Source organism: Saimiri boliviensis, chromosome 17, assembly GCF_048565385.1.
Source record: "Saimiri boliviensis isolate mSaiBol1 chromosome 17, mSaiBol1.pri, whole genome shotgun sequence".
Classification (NCBI taxonomy): Eukaryota; Metazoa; Chordata; class Mammalia; order Primates; family Cebidae; genus Saimiri; species Saimiri boliviensis.
The window spans coordinates 39,535,585-39,556,327 of record NC_133465.1 but is presented as its reverse complement, the minus strand read 5'-3'; the positions used below and the strand labels follow the sequence as shown (position 1 = coordinate 39,556,327).

The following is a 20,743-nucleotide window of genomic DNA, read 5'->3' as shown; positions in this document are numbered from 1 at the left end:
TCAAGGAAGGCAGATAAGCATACGAACAGCCAACACACTGGGGAGGGTCACTAGTGTTAGGTCGAGTGTGATATTAGTCAACCCTGCCATGGTAGAGGGGAGTCAGGGAGTGACTCCTGGAGGAGATGAACCTGTCAATCAAGTTAGCCTCCTTAAATGGACGTGTCCTCTCAAAACTCAGATTTAATTAAACACAAATTGAATAAAGCCTTAACTTACGATAGCCATCATTCTGTCTATAGCATAGATGGAGACAACTAAGGCTAAAGACGAGTTTGGCAGACACTTGCCAAAGATACTCAAATTCTAGGACTTTCTTCTTGTTACAGGCAACTGTAACAGACGTGGGAGGAGAACTAAGAACAAGTTCCTTGGCAAACACTTCAACATCAGCATAAGATGGGCCTCATTTTGAAAGATGACAAATATCTAATTTGGTTTCATCCATGCCAATAAGCCTCTGGTAGTCCATTCCCTTTAGTTTAAGGAGTTTGAATGGGCTTTTTAGTCATTAATGGCTTTCAAAATAGTAGCAATGGCCTGAGTTACAGAGGGAGAAAGAGGAGGAGGAAAAGAAGAAATGAGAACACTGACACATGTGCATGTGCTTCATCAGCACTCTTATCATTGCTTAAAAATATGTCATCACTGGCTGGGTGTGGTGGCTCACATCTGTAATCCCAGCACTTTGGGAGCCCAAGGCAGGAGAATCATGAGATCAGGAGTTTGAGACCACCCCGGACAACATGGTGAAACCCCTTCTCTACTAAAAATACAAAAAATTAGTTGGATGTGGTGGCAGGTGCCTGTAATCCCAGCTACTCAGGAGGCTGAGGCAGAATTGCTGTAACCTGGGAGGCGGAGGTTGCAGTGAGTTGAGATTGCACTACTGCACTCCAGCCTGGGCGATAGTGCAAGACTCCATCTCAAAAGTATACACACATACATACGTTATCACTACAGGTTACTTAACACCTTTAGAAGGTACCATGTCCTAGCAAGACTACAATATTTAAGAAAATTTTTGCATTATGAATTTATTTACACTGTACATATAAACTTGTCTTTTCTAAACTACACTCTTCTTTGAAAAAGCACTGAATTAATCTTGTGTTTATTTATCCCTCAGTAATCTCAAATTTATTATGAAAATAAAGCCTTGATTAGGGCATTCTCCTAGCAGTCTTTGTCAGTAATGCACACACAAGTGGTAAATGTGAGGATGCCAGGGATACACTCAGGGCACCTCCGCAAGTCAGCTGAGAGGCTCTTGGTAAGTCGTATGTCCCTTGGACCTGGGTCGTTCTTCATGGTTCCTACGGTAGGCTGAATAATGACTCCCACAAATGATGTTTACATCCTGATCCTCAGAACCTGTGAATATGCTGTCTTGGGTGGTAAAGAGTATTTTAAGTTAAGATCTTGAGATGGAGAAATTATCTAGGATTATCTGGGTTGGTCCAGTATAATCACAAAAAGTCCATATAAGAGAAAGGTAGGAGGGTCAGAGATATAAAGATCTATGGATGGAAACAGAGGTCAGTCAGGACAGAACATAATACTGTGTTGGTCTGAAGATGGAGGAAGGGGACATGAACCAAGGAACGCAGGTGGCCTCTAGAAGCTGGAAGAGGCAAGACGATGCATTGTCCCCCAGAGCCCCCTTGCTGTAAGGAATACAGGCCTGCTGATACCATGATTTTTAACCCCTTGAGAATCTTTTACTTCTGACCTTCAGAAACAGAAGATAATAAATGTGTGCTGTCATAAGCCAGACGCTTGTGACCATTTGTTGTAACAGTAATAGAAAAGTAATACAGCACCCCTTTACCTTTAAAACTGTGAGACAATAACATCTTTGACAATCAAGACATCTATGATGCTTGCACGGCTCTCCCTAGAAGGCAGCTGCATGATAAAAGTAGTTACAGCTGGTGCACGCTGCATGTCATCTACTCCCATGAAAAGCATTAACAAAAATAATTCCAAGCCCATAAATGGATTGTAAGACTGCCATTATGTGGCAACATGGGTGGGCATCTGCTGCTGTACTTTACTAATAAACGTCATGCCCAAAAAGCACCCCCACAAAAACAAAAACAGCAAAAGCTTTATGAGAACATCTGCCTTCTCTTTTATTGGGCATGGAATTCTTTATGACAAACAGTTTCAGGGTTTTATATCCCCACTTCACTATCGAAGCCTGAGTCTCTGATGCTAATCACCTGCTCAGCCAATCGAGGAAGAACCGAGAAACAATCTCACCCGCTCAGCTGTGTCCCTCATTGCTCCAGTCCTGAAGGGGTATCTACGTTTATTTACCCCTGAATTGCTGACTTTAAATCCGCTATGAATTAATAGCTCTTCAGAAATAAAAGCCACCTTACAGATCATCTGACTTAAATGCATGACATGGATTTAAGACCATAGAGGCAGGGAGTAAAGTCCTCCACTCTCGGTCACACAGCTGGGTAGAGGTGAGAAAGGACAGAGTAAAGAACAGAACTGGGGTCTCAGGATTCCCAGTGCCACTGAGCCTCTGCTGCTCGAAACCCCTTCCTCTTCAGCAGGCTCTATACAGGAACAGATTACCGTAGGAAATTTCAGTTAATTGTTGCCAAGACCCCTGCAAGACTTTTGATATCATTTCTCTTTCGGTAAATCATGAGTCAGATTAGTGTCTATTTTCCAGTCAAAATAAATTTCTAGTGCAAAGGTTCAAATCAAACTGCTTTGAAACTCAACTATTCTAAATAAAATTAGGATTTAAAGGGAGCCATGCAACCATGGGGCAACACACAGAGAATGGTCTGGGTATGAAGATACTTCAGTGCACGTGATGGAGAATGTGTATGGGTCCCATCTGCAGGCCTCTGAGGAGACCTAATGGGATGATTACACACAAAGAGCTGCTCTAGGGATAGTTTCTGGGGTCAGCTGCAGCAGGCAAGGTTTTAGTGCAGATAAAAGTAAGAAGTCCGTGCTGTTAGAAGCAGTGCTAAGTGCTGGGGCAATAATTAAGGTATTGAAGCTAGTCCAGGGACCTCAAGTGCCAAATGGACCAGAATAGGTCTGCAAATGTGGTGTGATCTGGATTCTAGAGAAATGGTTTAGGACAAAGGCTGTGAAAACAGGAGGGCAGGAAATGCCCATGCTTACTGGGGCAAGGGAGTGAGATGGCTGACTTTGCATGCAGAGCAAGGATGGGCATATGAACTAAGGTTTCAAGATTTAGTGAGAAACTTGCCCTGTGGGCTTGTGCAGAACTCTCAGTTACACTGAAGGTTCTGATACTTAACTACCCTTCATAGTGTTATCCTTCAGGTTTACAGTTATCCATGTCATCTTTAGGGGCAAAAGTGGGTTATACGATGCTGTGGCAGGCACTGCTTCTATTTCCAAGCTAAGAGAAATACTGTTGAATTCTTTTTCTCTTAGTTTCCATGGCTATCCTCCCAGATCAGATTTCTAAACTTTTATTTTTTACAGCCTCCGTTATTATGGCTTATTAGCTAATGCCGTGTCTTTTTTTTTTCTTTTTAGCTTCATAATACAACTTATTGTTGAGAGAAAATGCAAATAAAGCAAAACAGAGTAAGAATCACTTTAATTAACGGACAACCAGTCTGATGATGTTTGAATTCCATCATCCCTGGCATCCTTTTTGTACAATCTTCTAATTTACATATAAACTAGAATACAACACAGACCTGAATATTTTTTGCAAATTAATTTTCACACAGCCTAAACCATGGAACTTAACTGCTGCATCACAGCGATGTGTTATCTTGCCAGAATACCTCCCAATGGCACTACTGCCATTCTTACCATAAATTACAAATCCCAAACGTTCTCTTGGCTCTGGGTCCAGTGAGTTATGAAAGATGTTCAGTGACTCTGTGATTTCAACTGCTTAAATCACGAGCCTTGGCAAACCCAAAGCAAAACTTATCAGCTGCTTGTTCACATCCAGGCAATAAAAAAAGCTCCAGTTGTTTCTTAACACACCTTGGCAACACCCAGACAAAAACAACAAAGTTTTCACCGAAAACAAGAAATAGGTCAGGAGAGCAAGGAACCGGAGGAATCAAGTCCGACAATGAGAGTTAAAACTGGCTTTATGACATCTTTGTCCTAGAGAAGATATTCCAAAGTTAGGTTGTAATTTTAGGCATCTTCCTTTTTCATTCGTCCTGAGCCAGCAGCATTTGCTGTTGTGGGCAGGATGTTAGACATTTGGAATTAATTTATACAGCTTATGTGAATTTGCTAAGTCCTATGGCAACAAGATAAATTCAATTCAAAAGCATCTACTGACAGCCTCTGATGTGCCAGGCATTAGGCTTGGCACTGAGAGTTGATGCAACGAATCTTTACTGAGGACCTACTAGATGTCAGGCACTGCCATCTGTTCTGGGAAGTCAATAATGAATGAGAGAAATGGTTCCTATTCTCACGAATCTTGCCGGCTAGTGGGAGATATGGGAGATATGGGAGATAAGTTTATATGTGTCTATCTATGCAAAGCTTTTGGTAAGCATGTCGTAGAGACAAGACAGAAATGAATCACAGTGTAAAGTGTGGATGGGAGAGATAACCTAGGTGGCATGGTCAGGGTTGGTCTCTCTGGAAGCAACAGCTGGTAAACTCTGGAAGAACTAGGAAAACTGCTTCTTAACAGTGGCAGGGGAAAGGACATCCAGGGCAGAGGAAAAGCGCAGCGGTCTTGGCAGAGAAGAGCTGGACGTGTTTAGGAACTGAGAGGAAGTCAGTGGACTTGAGCCTGATGAACCAGATGAGGAAAAGAGTGAAATGAGATGGGGCTGGCTGGATAGACCAGGAGCAGATGGTTCAGGGCTCTGCAGGCCACACTAAGGAGTTTGCTTTTTACTCCAAAGTAATAGAAAGGCACTGAGAGTTTAGGCAGGGAAGTACCACGTTCTGATTTATGAATTAAAGGCAGGTATCTGCTTTCACTGGAATACAGCCAACAGCAAGCTTGATTATCCTTGGATTAGTTTGAATGGGAAAAGAATTGGTTCCCAAGCAACACTTGGGGACATAGGTTTTTACGTGAATTTAATCCTATTGCTTTGAGTGTGTTTAAATTCTATCTCAAGGCAGAACTAATTGAATGCTTTAAAAATTACTCTCTTCAACATATGTGCTAATAAAATCATGTTTTCCTAGGATCCAACTAGTGTTTTACAAGCCATTCTTTGAAGCAAGGAAGATTTTCCTGAAGACAGTCAGCTAAAGCAATCTTTTCTCATTTTCAAGCAATAAACTAAGTCCCCTACTTTTTGGTCAACAGAAAGCAAATGAAAGTTGGAAACATGAATACTGGCATAAAACATATCTATAGTGAATTCAATCCTACAAATAAAGCCTTCCACTTCAATATAGCAATCTCTACTTTGGGGTTATAAAGCATATGAATACATTTTAAATAAGAACTCATATCTTTCCCTTGCTCTTTTCCTCACCAATTCTGATTTACTGTCTCTTCCTCTCTTCTCAACTATAATAAATCTCTACTTTGAGCCATTATTAATGAGCAAGTTTAAAATACCCACTGCTGCAGGCTTTTGGTCCCTTTCTGATTTCAGATTTATTTCATAGATGGAGTTGGCCTTAAAGTTAACCCCTTTGCTGATGAATACTTCCTCCAATGCAGGGCCACCGACTCATAGCTCATGGAGGGTCTTTAACTAGGGCTGCCCATTGTTAAGAGATAAGTTCTCCCACTGAGAACTAGGGCTGTCACTTGGGAACCTCTAAGGAATTTCACATACCCTGTTTAATACATAATCATTAATTTGTGCATTTTTTTCATCTAAAAAATTAATGGACTGTATCTAATGAACCAGTGATCGAAGGGTAAATCCAAATGTTCCCTCTCTTTAGGACACTCAGTATGGTGGGAAGATAGACAAGCTAACAAAAAGTTATAACAAAACGTAAGTGTTATAATAAAGGTATGTGATATTAAAGCTTAAATTAATTCAGAGCAAGAAGCAGGCTGACCCTGGCCCCTTTCTCAAGTGCTAGGGTAAGCCTTGCTAGCAGAGGGTGCACTGCTTTAAGACACACAAGTCTTGTAACTAGTGAAAACACTGAAGCATTTCCTTAGAGATATACTAGTCCTAACAACTAGGATGGATTATCGCTGGAATGCAAACTGCTATTGAGGGAGAATTGAAGCCACTGAATCTTCTGACTTCTTCAATATTTCTCCTCTACAGCTATTATTCTATGGGGAAAAGACCCTTACCACAGAACCATGAGAGGGTGGCTACATGACTAGGTGGCTTCATTTCTCTATCTAAAAAAATGGGGATGACAGCTACTTCACAGAGTTGTTGGGAAGATTGTGAGAATGTATTTATACATGGTCTAGCATAATGTTGGCTCTTTAATAAAGATTTAAAACATTGAAGAAGGGGTTGAGTGAGGAGTAACAGCACGAACCACTGTGATTCCAACCCTGTAGCATTCTCTGGGCAGAGACAGACGAGGGTGAAGGATCCAGGCAGAAGGATTCAGGGAGGCGGCTTTCAGATGCCCACCCAACCCATCCTGGTTTCAGAACAGGGAGCTCTGATGGGAGGCTAGGTTACAGGATTAGTTGCTTAATTCCATACTTTCAATAAGCCATGCGCATTTATTTCTTGGATCCATAGCTCTCAATGTCTGGATATATGGAGGAAGTGAGCAGTGATATGGGTCATCCAAGAGGGTTTTCAACCCTGAAAGAAAAGTCATTTTAGTTTAGCGTTTTGGAGGTTTTCAGATTATTTATTTGTGGAGCAGCAGCAGCTTCTTCCTTCTTCTTGTTTGTGCTTAGTTCTAAGTGGTGACTGGCTTGATCCCCAAAAACACATAACTGAAGGGAAAGAGAAAGGAAGGAAGAGGAAATTCTCTTCTGCTGATTACTCACTGGTTAACAAGTTCTGTTCTAGGAACTTGACACATCTTATCTTGCTCAATCCTCCTTGGTATTATTATTTTATAGGTGAGAAAAATAATACTCAAATGACTTTCCAAGTTCACCTGGCCAGTAGGTTAGGGGACTAGAATTTGAGATCAGTTCCTTTCTTTAAAACAAACAAACAAAAAATCAAAGAAAGTAATGCATGTATGATAACATGCCAAATGATACACAGATGTATAAAGCAAGAGGTAATCATCTCTTCCTCCTTCCAGTGACACCCTGAGGTAACCAGTGTGAGAGTGAATTTGGCATATTCAACATCTTTCAGTGTGCCCCTACAACCCATATAAATACAGATATATATCATATATATTACAGATACAGATATATTTATATATATAACAGATACAGATATATATTATATATTATGGATACAGATATATATATATATCATACATATAACAGATATAGATAAATATTATAGATACAGATATATATTATATAAACATATATATATTACAGATGCAGATATATATATATTTTTTTTTTGAAAGGTTCTTTTCTAAAAATCAGTATTTTTATAAAAAGTAACATTATGCCATGGATGTCCCTCCATGTCTGTACTAATAGAGCTGCTCTTTCTTGTGTAAAGCTACAGAACTTCTGTAGTTTGAATGCACCTCACTTCTCTCAATCATTCCCTAGATGAAAGACATTAAAGTTATTTCCATCTTACTTTAGCATGAAAATCAATGCTGCAGTAAATAGCCTCAGAGATATTCTTTTTCATGCTGGTGCTTTCATTTCAGTAGGAAAGATTCCTGAAGGTAGTATTGTTCAGTCAAGGTATGCACATGCTTTATTTTAATAGATGCTGTCAAATTAGTTTCAAAGATACTGGTAGTGACTCTGATGAATATTTACTTGCCTATAGGTATGTGTGATGCGTCCATTTTCCCACAATCTCCATAGTATTGGATGTTATTTATTATTTATTTACAGCAATCTACAGGAAAAAAAATGGCATCTCACTGATTTAATTTGCATTTTCTAGTATATTCTCATATGCTCATTGGTTATTAGTATTTCTCTTCTGATTGTATTATTCACATATTTTTTCTCTGGGTTATTTATGTTTTTCATTTCAACTTTAGCTGTCATGTGAAATGTAGAGATATTAACCTCTTGTGATATGGTATAAATATTTTCTCCTACCCTCTTAACTAGCTTTTAAATCTCATTTTTGGTATTTGCTATAAAAGGATTGTACCATTTTGTACGGTTGGATTTGTTGATCTTTTTTCTTTATAAAGTTTCTGGGTTTTTTCCCTCATTTAAAATGGCCTTTCCAACTATAGGTTATATACATGTTTTCCTTAAATTTTTATAAAAAAATTTTTATTATTATACTTTTTACAACTTGATTAAAAATATACCAGTGATTAATATTTGTAATGCTATGAGACAGGGGTCTAATATTTTTTCCTAGATAAAAAATGAAGCGTGCCAGCATTATTTATTAAACGAACTATCTTTCACCATGAAATTGAATGCCCCTTTTATCATAGATAAGTTTCCATATGTACTGGATTTGCTTCTGGTCTTTTTAGATTGTTTCACCTATTTGTGTATTCCTGTGTCAGTGCCATGCTGTTTTGAGTATAGTAACACATATGGTAATTTATATGACAAAATGTCCTGATCAAAAAGACTGTGCTTTTCCTCTGCTACCACTATAGGACCATAAACACCCAAACTCCAGAGAAATCTGAAGTTAGGACTAGTGATCCTAGGACACACTTACACTGTTGGAGCATTCTTGGGGGCACAAGACCGTGAGAGGTTATCTGGCTCCTCCTCATGTCTTCAGGTAGTCATGTACTTCAGCTATACTCAGTAGAAGACAGTGCCTGCCCCTTTCCTCAAAAAGCCCTCCAGGGAAAATTTACTCTTTTTATCACCGTGGAGGTAGAATTATTATTGCCTTGATTCTCACCAGTTTTACAGGAATCTGAGACATAGAGATGTTAAACGAACTTTTTCAAGATAAACAACAACAACAACAACAAAACACCCTGGCAAGTGGTGAAGTCTAAATTCAAAACTCAGATTGTTCTGGCGCCAGATTCCTTGTTCTTTCAACTCCTATGCTATACTTCCTTCCTATTCTGGTGCCCTGACTTAAGCCAAACATGCTTCTCTTGAGCCTCAGTCTCCTCATTTGTAAAATCAGGGTCCTAAGAGGATACACTTTGCTGAATATCTTTGTCCACCAAAGTGATAATGAAAAATCAAAACAGCAAAATTAGCAATGACCATCAAAGCCAATTCTATTTACTCATGGAGTCATGGCATATACCACTGGTGGGAGACCAGAAAGAAGGTAGCTTTACATCAAATGATTCATAGGTGCAGTCCCCAAAAATGGGTACAAGTATTCCTATTTTATAGATAGGAAACTGAGGCTCAAAGAGTTGAGTAATTTATCCAAGGATATTCAGCCAGTGCACAGCTAAGCTGGTGATTTGAACGCACCTCTAGAATTCTCATTCTCATTCTGCTCTTCTTCATTCCTCACACTCAGCCAGAATTAAGACAAATTAAGCTGCCATCATTGTTTCCTCCTCAGTATTTTGCTTTCCCAGAGTTAAGGCTACTGAATCAGAAGAATTGTTCTTGCAAGAAACCACAGTAAGGCCTAACAGACAGTCTGGTTTACGTAAGCATTAAGTTTTGTGTGCCTGTATCAAGTTTAAGATTTAGTCTAAAAGTTGCATTAAGCATTATCAGGTTACATTTTGGTGGCAATTTTTCTTGCCCCATGTAATTACAGGTGCTTCAGATAAAATCTGAAATTAGTTGATTGAAGCTGGGAATTAAAGCCACAAAGATAAGAATGTCTCAATGCATGTCAATAAACCAGCCCATTAATTATCTCTACCTACTCAACTCTGAAGAAAATGACCAGGCTGATGCTTCTGAATAATCACATGACCTACTTGATATTTATACAAAAGCTGAATCTTCTTGGCTTCCAGAAGCACATACCAGTAATGCTGAAACCAGCAGGGACATGAGAATTAAATGCCAGATAAAAATAATATGGCCACTGAAAAAGGGTGATCATCTTCAGCCTTTGTAAATTCTGCAAGTTCACTAAAACAGTATCAGGTAATGATTTCCTACAAATTCAAACATCTGGTGAAGCACTTATAAAATCCTGCAAAACATCTGGCTATCTTGGAATACACTGTCCTTTATCTATTTTAGTATGTAAACATCTCAGTGTCCCTCTATCCCTCTAACACTCACTCAGTATGTATGTGCAAATTATACTCTTACGCAAATGTCAAAAGTAGGTGAATAATAAAGGGTAAACTGTAGAATTGCAAACTCTACCACCTATTAATAACTGTACATGAAGATCAGTTGAGCTTAGCCTTACAACCCATTGCAACAGTGGATACCTCAGTTTTTGCAATCTTTTATTGTGTTGACATTTGTGTAATTCTATAGAAATCTCCAGCTGTTCCAGTCTGTCTTGAGATTTATGTGTATGTAGGGTATTTTATCATTTACAGAAAAACAGGGCTCAGTTATCTTTATGAGACATGAGGAAAAATAATCTTCATTCTGCCACTGAATTTTGGAGCCCAAACACAACACAACTGGTAACCAAACATGCAACAAAACCATGTGTCATCTGTTTGTGTTTTAATGATTTTGTGCTTGGATTCCTTGTCCAATAAACGTGCAATGTGTTTTTTATTGAGGTGCTAGATTTAGCTTCTATGACAGTGTTTTGACCAACACATTTAATTTGTCCTCTTAACTTTCCTGTTAGACTTTTGTGTAATCACACTTCCTGTTAGCCAAGAAGGTAATCTTGTAGGCATTTATTTTATATATATATATATATATATATATATATATATATATATATATATATGTCATCCCTTAAATCTTACCAATGATCAAATCTGGGTGACAGCTTTGAATGCTTTGAATGTTGAACTTGGCTACTAGAAGCCTAATTCAGGTTCCCACTGCCACGTACCTTAGCTTTTGCTACAATATCTTACAAAAATTTCCTTTCACAAATGACATAAGAGCTTGGCAGACAAGGAAAGACCAGGGCTGAAAACTCGGCTAGATCCATGGTCCACAACAGAATTTAGTGCACAACAATGTCAGGATAAATTTACTCTAGACCTGAGTTCCCTTGCAGCCCTGGAGTTCTGATTTGATGCCACCACTATGTTGCCAATTTTCATTCCAAGGCTTGACACAATGCAGATATGCAACAACTGCTTATTGAATGGATGGATGGATGGATGGATACATGAGAGAGGGCAGGACCAAGTGTCTGCTTTGCATACCATTTTCTCCCCCATCTTTATCGTACTCCAACCTTACAATACAATTTGTAGGATCAATGGAGGATTATTCTACTTCATTTCAATACCCTCAACAACACAATATGCCCATGCCTACTGTGTGCTTTTGATTTAATTATTCTTTCCACTTTGTATATCTCCTAGTCAAATTCTATACCTCTTAGCCCCCCAAATTAAATCCCAATCCCTCCATTATGCCATTCTTTACTATTGAAATCATCACTCTTGATTTCTAGAGAAGCTCAGTCAGTGCTAGAGGATTTCTACTTAATTATTCATGGCTATACTGTTCATTGTTTTAAAAATGTATTTCCTAAGTAGACACAAGTTCTTCTAGACTTGATTACAGGGCCTGGGCCTATAAAAGGGGACTGACCAAAGGTGAGTATCTCTAAAGGGCTTTTGAAAGAAAAGCTTTTGTATTAAAAAATGACAGTAGCAGGGAAATAGATTTAGTGACTTTTTGGCATGCCTCACCACCCTGTACCCAAATGTATGCCCAGCCTTGTGGTGCTCCTGGCAGTTCCAATAACAAGCCTTTGCCTGCAGTGGCTGCACTGCCTGGAGTGTACTTCCTCACTTGCCTATTCATAGAATATATTCTCATCCTTCAAGGTGCAGGTCAATGACACCTCTAAGCAGCTTTCCCCATCTTCCACTTCCTCTACTCCAGACTCTTTCCTTGTGATCTTTGGGCATTTCTCTATTCTAATACTCACTATGCTATAAGTTTGTGCATGCCTGCCTCCATAGCTAGGATGAAAACAGACTTCCATCTCTCATCATTCCTAACACAAGTGTCCAGTACTGGTAAATCCACAGGCAATGGTTTTCAAATTAAAAAAAGAAAAAATTAGTCAAAACCTGATATCTACTAGTGGAACATGAGACAAATGATTGGAATGGAAAGGGTAGTCATTTTACTGGGCATGTACTTGTGATAGGCCCAGTGTCAGGCATTTACTCAGGCTATTCAATACCCTATAACCCTACCCAGATGAAGTGGTAGATAAGGCCTGATTGCAGAAATGTGGTGTTGTTTATCCATATTGTAAAGTATGGATACCATCTACAGTGGGGATTTGATTACAGTCTTGGTAAGGCAGAAGTCCAAAGTGGGGATACCAAATGGCATAGAAAAAAAAGAGTGATTCAATATGCAAAACTAAAGAAAGGAAATAGATTAGTAAGGAGATGTGGAGTGGTCAGTAGGAAAAGGAATAGAAGGGTTTTATGAGTTGTACTTTAAACAAACAGAGAAGCATTTTATTCATTTTTATGTTCATGAGCATGCTATACTGTGAGCTTTCAGCAGTATAGCCCTGTGTCAGGCATTCCATCCATCCATGTACCAATTATGAAAAACAGATTTAAGATTATGTCCAATAATCAAGTTGGAAAAAGAAGTAGTGAAATGATACCACCTGAAAACACCTTGACATTGGTCAATATGACTTTCAGAACATAAAAGAATGCATACCTGTACTTAGGTTTTCATTTTTAAAGAAACTTCTCATTTCCATAGAATACTGTACAAAAAATTCAATGATAAATGAGTGTACACTTGCTTTGTCAATTGTTATACATTCTTGGTTTCTAATTATTCATATTTACATTGCAATATGCATACAAATGAGCAGCACTCTCTTGGTCAGTAGGGTCTCTGTATTTCAGTATAATTTTGCTGTCTAGACAGGACAACAGCTTAAGTTCATGTGCTAAACACAAGGAATGTAACTTTGTTGCAATGCTTGCTTAAGTATATGGCATGGATATTGGCTTTTTCCTTTATTGGTGCTTCCCAAAGGGCTTAACAGACCCTATTCCAACTTGAAGCCTCCCTAGGAGACTCCCAATAATCCAGCAAAAGAAATTCATGCTGATCTAAACCAAGCTAACCCTTTTTTAGACACTGATCAAGTGTAGAAAATTCTCTCAAATCAATGGCTTCAGATATTAAAGTTCAACATTTGTGTGTGTGTGTAAAATAGTGAGAATATGCAGTTTTTTCAGTACCGCTGGTGGTGCTGCCCTGGTTTTCACTCAGGACTCAAACTGCCCTGAGGAAACACCAGTCCATGGTGACAAGTAGTGAAAAGAATATTTGAGTTTTAAAGGCTGTGATGCCTAAGACAGTCATAAGGACTGCTAGGAAATTGGATTAGTAGTGACTACATTCTAAGAAGTTTCCTCTGTAAGCAGTCTGAGCGTTAGCTCCAGATTCATCATAAGACTGCCCCTTACTGCCCTTTTCTATTTATTTTTGCATTGAGAAATCTGGCTAAATCAGCAGAGCTCTAATCTTTGTATTACTTTATGGTTTATAAAGAATGTTCTCAAAACATAAATGTTTCACTATTACTTTATACAGTAATACATGATTTCATATGGCAGTTCAATAAAAGCCCCTTGTATAAAGTCCAAGTCACCAAACATGAGATTGTATACCTTCTTCTCTCGGAAGGAGGCAACTCTTTAAATTTTTCTTTGATCTAAAGAGCAGGAAGAAAAATCCAAATCCAGAAGGAATCAGAAGTGATGCATTACTGACACCTATAAATAGATACCAATGAAGTCTTAGTGTAGTGATAAAGCACTAATTTCAGGGCTTAGCAAGACTCTGTGAGCATAAGAGGCATTGGTTAATATTGATTCAGTGAGGAAATAAGGGAGTAGATTAATGTTTACAAAGAAAGGGAAACAAAAATAATGGTTAAAGGGTCAAAGGTATTTGCAGGATGCCATAAACAGAGTTGGTCTAATGCTGTGGTTAAATGGTTAATATTTATTAAAAGCTAAACCCATTCTAGGCCCCATTCTAAGTGTTTAACATATGTATTAACTCTTTTAACCCTAACAACACTCCTAGGATGTAGGTATAGTTACTATCCCCATTTTATACTTGAGAAAACTGAGATACAAGGAGATTTGAAGCAAAGTTCCAAAGCATTACAGCTAGAAAGTATTCAAAGCAAGGCAGTCTGGCTCCAGAGCCTATACACCTTAACCACTGTGTGATCCTCTATTATTTTAATTTATGATTTTCAGGATAAACAACAACTGAATGGAGTGCTTGTTGCAAGTGCCAACTGGGACTCAAACGAGAGACTCTAATTAAATAAGTCTATGGTGGGACCCAGAGATTTACATGATTTAGCAGGCAGCCCAGGTGCTTCCAATGCAATTATCCATAGGTCATGGCTAGGAGAAACCAGCTGATGAAATTAACATTTATTGGAAGAAAGCAGGTTTCTTGGCTTTACAAGGTCAGCAACATGACCTTAATAATGACAGGCCTGAAGGGAAAAACATATCCACTGAAGAATCAATAAGGAAGTATGGAACAGAGAAACAAACAAAATTCAAACTTTGCCCCTGCCCTACCCCATGAGAGAGGTACAGAACAGTATGTCTTGGTAAAATTTCACTGGGACCCACCATTGCTCTCAATTTTGTCTGCCTTTTGTTCTACTTCTTAGTCCGCCAAACAGCCTTTAGATAAAGGTTACCAAGTGTTCTAATCCCAAGAAAGAAAAAGAATGTCTTGGATGACAGACACGAACAGTTCTGTTACAGAAAGGGGATTTCCCAGTTCCTGCATGATAAAATGAACTGTCATAATGGCTTATTCATCATCCTGAGCTATTTTAATGATCACCAGTCAGCCCTAAGGTCCTAATCAGTGAATATACCAAGACTATACTGTTTCTGGTTTTAAGAATCTGTTTATCAGACACAGCTCCATGAGATTTTAACTAGTCTGTGGCCCCCAACAGGCACTGCCGGCAACCAGACCCCGCCTCTCAATGCCCCACCTCTGCAGGCTGCCCCCACCTTATGGGAAGAGTCTGCAACTCATCATCACTTTAGAAACAATAAAGCTGCATTTAAAAACTCAAAATGATTTGTGCACAAAGACATTAACCAGAACATAATTTATAACAATGAAGCACTGAAAACAATCTAAATGTGCAACAATAATAGGGGAACGGTTTAGTAAATTAGGGACACTCACATAAAGAATATTGGTGCAGTCACTAACATAAATTTTAACAATACAGCAAATTTTTATATATAGCCTCAAATATATAGAACAATGTGCACTGGAGGGACAAAATTAACCAAACTGTAGATAGAAGTTATCTCTGGATAGTGAAATTATAGGTGAAGATTAACATATATGTATATTCATTCTAAGCTATTTACAATGAGCATGTAGCACTTTCACAATTAAAACATTAAAAAAAATAAGACTGCTTATTTGGGCCAAATTTTAACACTACAGAGAATTGTATTCTGTTAAACCGATTAATTTCTTATCACATCTCTTTCCATTAGCAAGGAAATGATAAAGAGACTCTACCTCTCTGCTTCCACTGTCCAAATTTCTGGGTCAGTTGGGATGATCAGGGTGGACCCAGGAATAAAATGCAGGTGGTAAGCCCTTCCCTCATAGGAAAGGAGAGAAAGGGCAGTCATACTTAGCAATTGTTCAAAAGAAGACCCGGGAGACCTCTCCATATTGAGCAAGAGTTCCTCCTTTGCATCCCTGCCCTTGGACAAGAGAAGCTAACAGGGATTTAGTTAATTGGCTGGTTTTCATCCTAATTGGCTGATGAATCTATTCCAATCTCAAGAAAAATTGCAGAAGAGCAAACAAATAACAGGAGGGTTCAGCTGCCCATTGATGTTTTAATGACCACATTTTACGTGTCAGGAGGTCTGAGGTCCTGGAGCTCAGAGTATTAGCTTTCCTGGAAACTGAGGGCTCCATCAATCCCTGCTGGGACACCACAGGCTTTCTTGTCTCGTTGAAGAAAAACTGAAACCAATGGCACACATTTGATTTTGTCATCTAATGCTAAATTCAGATTAAATTAATACAGACTCGTTCTGGGGTAGGGACAGAAGACTCTGTGGGGCTGAGGCTCTTGCATCACGTGGGCCTTCTGAAGGTGCCAGGTCAGTTCATGTCAGTTGAGTGTGTGCCTTATTTTCCCACACCAGTCACTTCCACCATTTAACAGGGGGTTAGCAATCTCATTCCCTGGGACTGTCATCAAAGAATCAGAATAAAACCTCTTAGTAGAGTGAGCCTTCTACAGAATGTTGCGGTGGGCTACATTAGTCTTCCACAGTTTTTCACCTGCCTTTTAAGCCACCTTCCCCTCGGTTCCCTTACCAGGTAGCCTGTTTCCATTTCTCACTCCCTTTCAGTCTCTCTCTCCTACTGCCCATACAAGATTATACCTCTCACAGTCACATAGTCTGAACTGCTGATTGGTACTTATGATCAGACATAAGCAAAAACACTCTTAGGAAAGGTGGAGATGATGATTGAAATTTCTGCTAGATATGAAATTCAGGCCAGATGAAGGCTATGGCCAAACCATCCTAAAAAGATAACAAGAAATCTTATCACTTGGGACAACAAGAATGAACCTAGAGGGTGGTGTATTAACTAAGTAAGCCAGGCACAGAAAACAAATACTGCATTATCCACTTACATGTGGATTCTAAAAAAGTTGAACTCAGAATCAGACAACAGGATGGTAGTTTCCAGGTTCTGGGACAAGAGAACAATCGGGGAGATGTTGGTCAAAGGATATAAAATTTCACTTAGGAGGAATAAGTTCCAGAAATCTATTCTATTAACATGGTAATTATAGTTAAAAACAATGTATGATTGTCTACTTGGAAATTGCTAAGAGCAGATTTTAAGTGTTTCTCACCACAATAAACTAAGTGTGTGAGGTAAGACATATGTTAATTACCTTTAGTTTGCTTCAATCTACTGATCAGAGGCTTGTAGTATCTCTGGGGATTAAGAACAGTCATGGCTCCTCATTGCCACTGGTGCACTGGGCCTCCTTTAGTCTGGCTTCCAATGCCCTCTGTTGTCTGGCAGCAATCCACCTCTTGGGGCTTGTCTTCTGTGTTTCCTCATCTTGGCCGCTGGCTGGCTGAAGTCTGATATTCCCGGTGTGCCCTGGTGCTTTCCTTTCTTTGTCATACCATGTCCCTCACCTAGCATGCCTACTCATTCAAATCCTACTCATTTTCCAAGGTTGGACTCCAGTCTTGCTTCCTTTGAGGATTTTCCTCAGTGCTTCTTACGTTAAGTGGTACTTTCTTTTTCCTCTAAAATTCTGTTGTATCTGATGTCTCTCTTATGCCATTTGTAATATATCTTATAACAATAGCAGAAATCATGTTTTTGTGTCTTAATATTCCTTGTAGTTGATAGTATAATGGAATCCCCATTGTTTGATGAATGAGGAGTGAATTTTTAAGGTGTCCTGAGCACATACTGAGTGAATACTACCACACCACACAGATGAACCTTTCTCTCATTCTTGCTTACTTTCTCTGCCTCTCATACATTTGCACATTTCTGTCAGTGAGCGCAATTTGAGTATGTAAATTGAAAAATAAAATATTGATAAGCAGAGAGAAAAACGGTAAAAACAAAAATAATGATGAATGCTTCCACTGTCTCAGAAATGGCAGATCTTTTTCTATTTGGCCTTCAGAATGTAATTATTTAAGTATTTCTGTATGCAGAATCTACTTTGTTCTGCAGAGGCCCTCGGGCACTTTTTACAATGCATAATCTTGATTTTGGAATGCCTCTTCATGTCAAAAAAAAAAAAAAAGCCCAAGACTTTGTCTAGACTTTCTGAATCACCTTTATTTGTGTGGTGTAAAAGACTGGTAGGAGCAGCCCAGATAGCTATAGTGAATGGGAGAGCCTTATGAAATCCGAGGGAGGTTCACATACCTGAGGTTCGTAAACAGAGCATGTGTTCTTGGCAGTGTAGACATGACCTTGCCAATCTCTTTGCAGACTATATTAGTGCTGTGCAAATATTTCTACTCAACTGTAGAGACACATTATACTCCGGGAAATTATTCTCCAGCAAACAGACAGATGTTTAACTTCACTTTAATATGACACTATAATCTGAATTCTTAATGTGACACAGGGGTCCTGTTAGAGCTAGGATAAAACTGCACATGCAAAGTTTTAACAATGCAGCACTTTGTAGCATAGATTAAGTCATTATCTCTTTCTGACTAAAACTTTCTGCTGCTCCTTTCAAGCCCCTCTTGTAGCATCAAGCACAGGGGCCATGGTGCACTTAGAGCACCGTGGAAATCCTGAGATGACGCAGGACGCAGGAGATGGCTGTGAGGATGCTTACCAGCCTCTCTGAGTACTTTCTTTTTTTTTTTTTTTGAGATGGAGTTTCACTCTTGTTACCCAGGCTGGAGTTCAATGGCGCGATCTCGGCTCACCGCAACCTCCGCCTCCTGGGTTCAGGCAATTCTCCTGCCTCAGCCTCCTGAGTAGCTGGGATTACAGGCACGCGCCACCATGCCCAGATAATTTTTTGTATTTTTAGTAGAGACGGGGTTTCACCATGTTGACCAGGATGGTCTCGATCTCTTGACCTCGTGATCCACCTGCCTCGGCCTCCCAAAGTGCTGGGATTACAGGCTTGAGCCACTGCGCCCGGCCCTTCTGAGTACTTTCAAACACTTCTGCTTGCAAATCTCTGCAGAATAACATGTAGCAACTTAGGTCCAGTTGTGAGGTTCTGCTCTTAGGAGAATATGAAACATGCCTATCCTAGAGATATTAGCAAGGCTTAAGAAATGCAAGAAAAAACAAAAAGGTAGCTTCGGTAGACCAAACCCCTATATCTAGATTTGCTTTGGGGGGCTTTGGCATACAACAAACAGATCCATCTTCAACCTGCTAGTTGTTGTCAGGGTTAATCATCCTTTAGGACTTCAAGAGACCCAGGAAACTGAGCTCAGCTCAAGTTTAGACACAGTAGAATTTCTTTTACTTCTGGGACTTAGCAATAAGAGTACCACCCTTGTGAGGTTCTCTCACTTTTCAATTCACTTTTCTGCACTCTGCCTGTATTGCTGGGGCTGGGGCTCAGTAAGCCATATTTCTGCTTTGTCAGCTCATTCCTGCACGCTCTGCCCACAGGAAATTCAGAGGAATACTGGAAGGCTGGAGTTCTTTCTGTTTGCCTCCTGTTCCTTTCTGTTGGCATTATTCCAGCGATGGGTCATTGCCCTGGCACTTGGTTCCACTTTGCAGATTTGTGCTCCCATATTCCTAGAACCAGACTCATCATAACCCTTTGGAGACACCAACACTAACCCAGCTGCAACACTCCCCAGAGGACTGGGTTCTGGTTCTGCAAGGGCCTCCTCCAAGCTCCAGAGTCCTCAACAGCACGTGGGGAAAGCCCTGCTCTGAGTCTCCAGTTCTGTGGTCTCTGATGCTCAGCTTCTAAATTCTGATCTAAGGCCCTTTCCCTTATTCCACAGTCCCTGAAATGGTAGTTGGTTCCTTTTATTATGACTTTTGTGGTGCACCAGGATCTTTTTTGTGTGTACCTTTCCAGCTCACTAATATCCAATTTAAAAATTATTTTATATTAAATTATCACAGTTGAGATAATTGCATGTTTTCTATTTTCTTCACTGGGCCATAATTGACATAACTTATTACTTGTAACAGAGTTACACAGATTTTTGCTATATTGCTGATATTATATATTTTGAAAGATATGTTCATGTGCTAAAAATGTATGATTAATCTGCATCTATTAAAAAGAACATGATAGATCAATATTACTTGTCCTGAAAGAGGTTCATAATATATTGAGTGATAACATCAGTGATTTTTTTTTATTAGTAAGCATTTGTTTCACAATTAGAGAAAAATAAATGAAATTGTTAAGAAGTAAAAAATAATAGGACACTATGATCTCTATGAGAGTACTTTATTATCCCTATTTAAATAACTCTTAGAATTTCTTTAACATATGTAATTGGGGAAGCAAGATTTTTCTTCTGCCCAATATTTGATTGGCATTGCAATAACTATCAAACAATTAAGATGCATTTTTATGGCTTTGTCACAATTTGAAACCCAAAACATTTATATAATATGTGTAATTCAAAGGCACACATGCTACTGCATCTAAAATTTAACTTTTTAGCTAAATATAGCTAAAACCAACTCATAGGAAAGTCTATAGCTGGGAAGAAGAATTAGTAAAAACTTTAATTATGGTCTCATTTACCCTCCTATTTTCAAGCTCATTCATGAATTAATTTTATCTCTGTGCCCCTGCCTTCAATCAAGCCATAAGTACCTGTCAGAAAATGACACTGTTTGAATATCTGCACATATGTTGGAAATTTCTACGCTTTGATTCCTTTGTCAAAATTTCCACTTAGAGCTGCGTGGGTGAGACTCTAAGGCACAGGCAAGGAGGTTAGTCTCTCACTGTGGCCAAGATTCCATAGCCAAAGAATGTTCATTTAGCGTGTAACCAACATAGAACTCCTTATTAAGACGGTTGTACCTACAGCAGGAAGG

General features: G+C 39.1%; 1 protein-coding gene across 2 annotated transcripts in view; it reads right to left on the bottom strand.

The window, feature by feature from the left end:
* Window positions 1–20,743, bottom strand: part of CA10 (carbonic anhydrase 10) — a 538,401-nt gene that overhangs the window by 306,696 nt on the left and 210,962 nt on the right. The gene's annotated exons all lie outside the window — the stretch shown is intronic.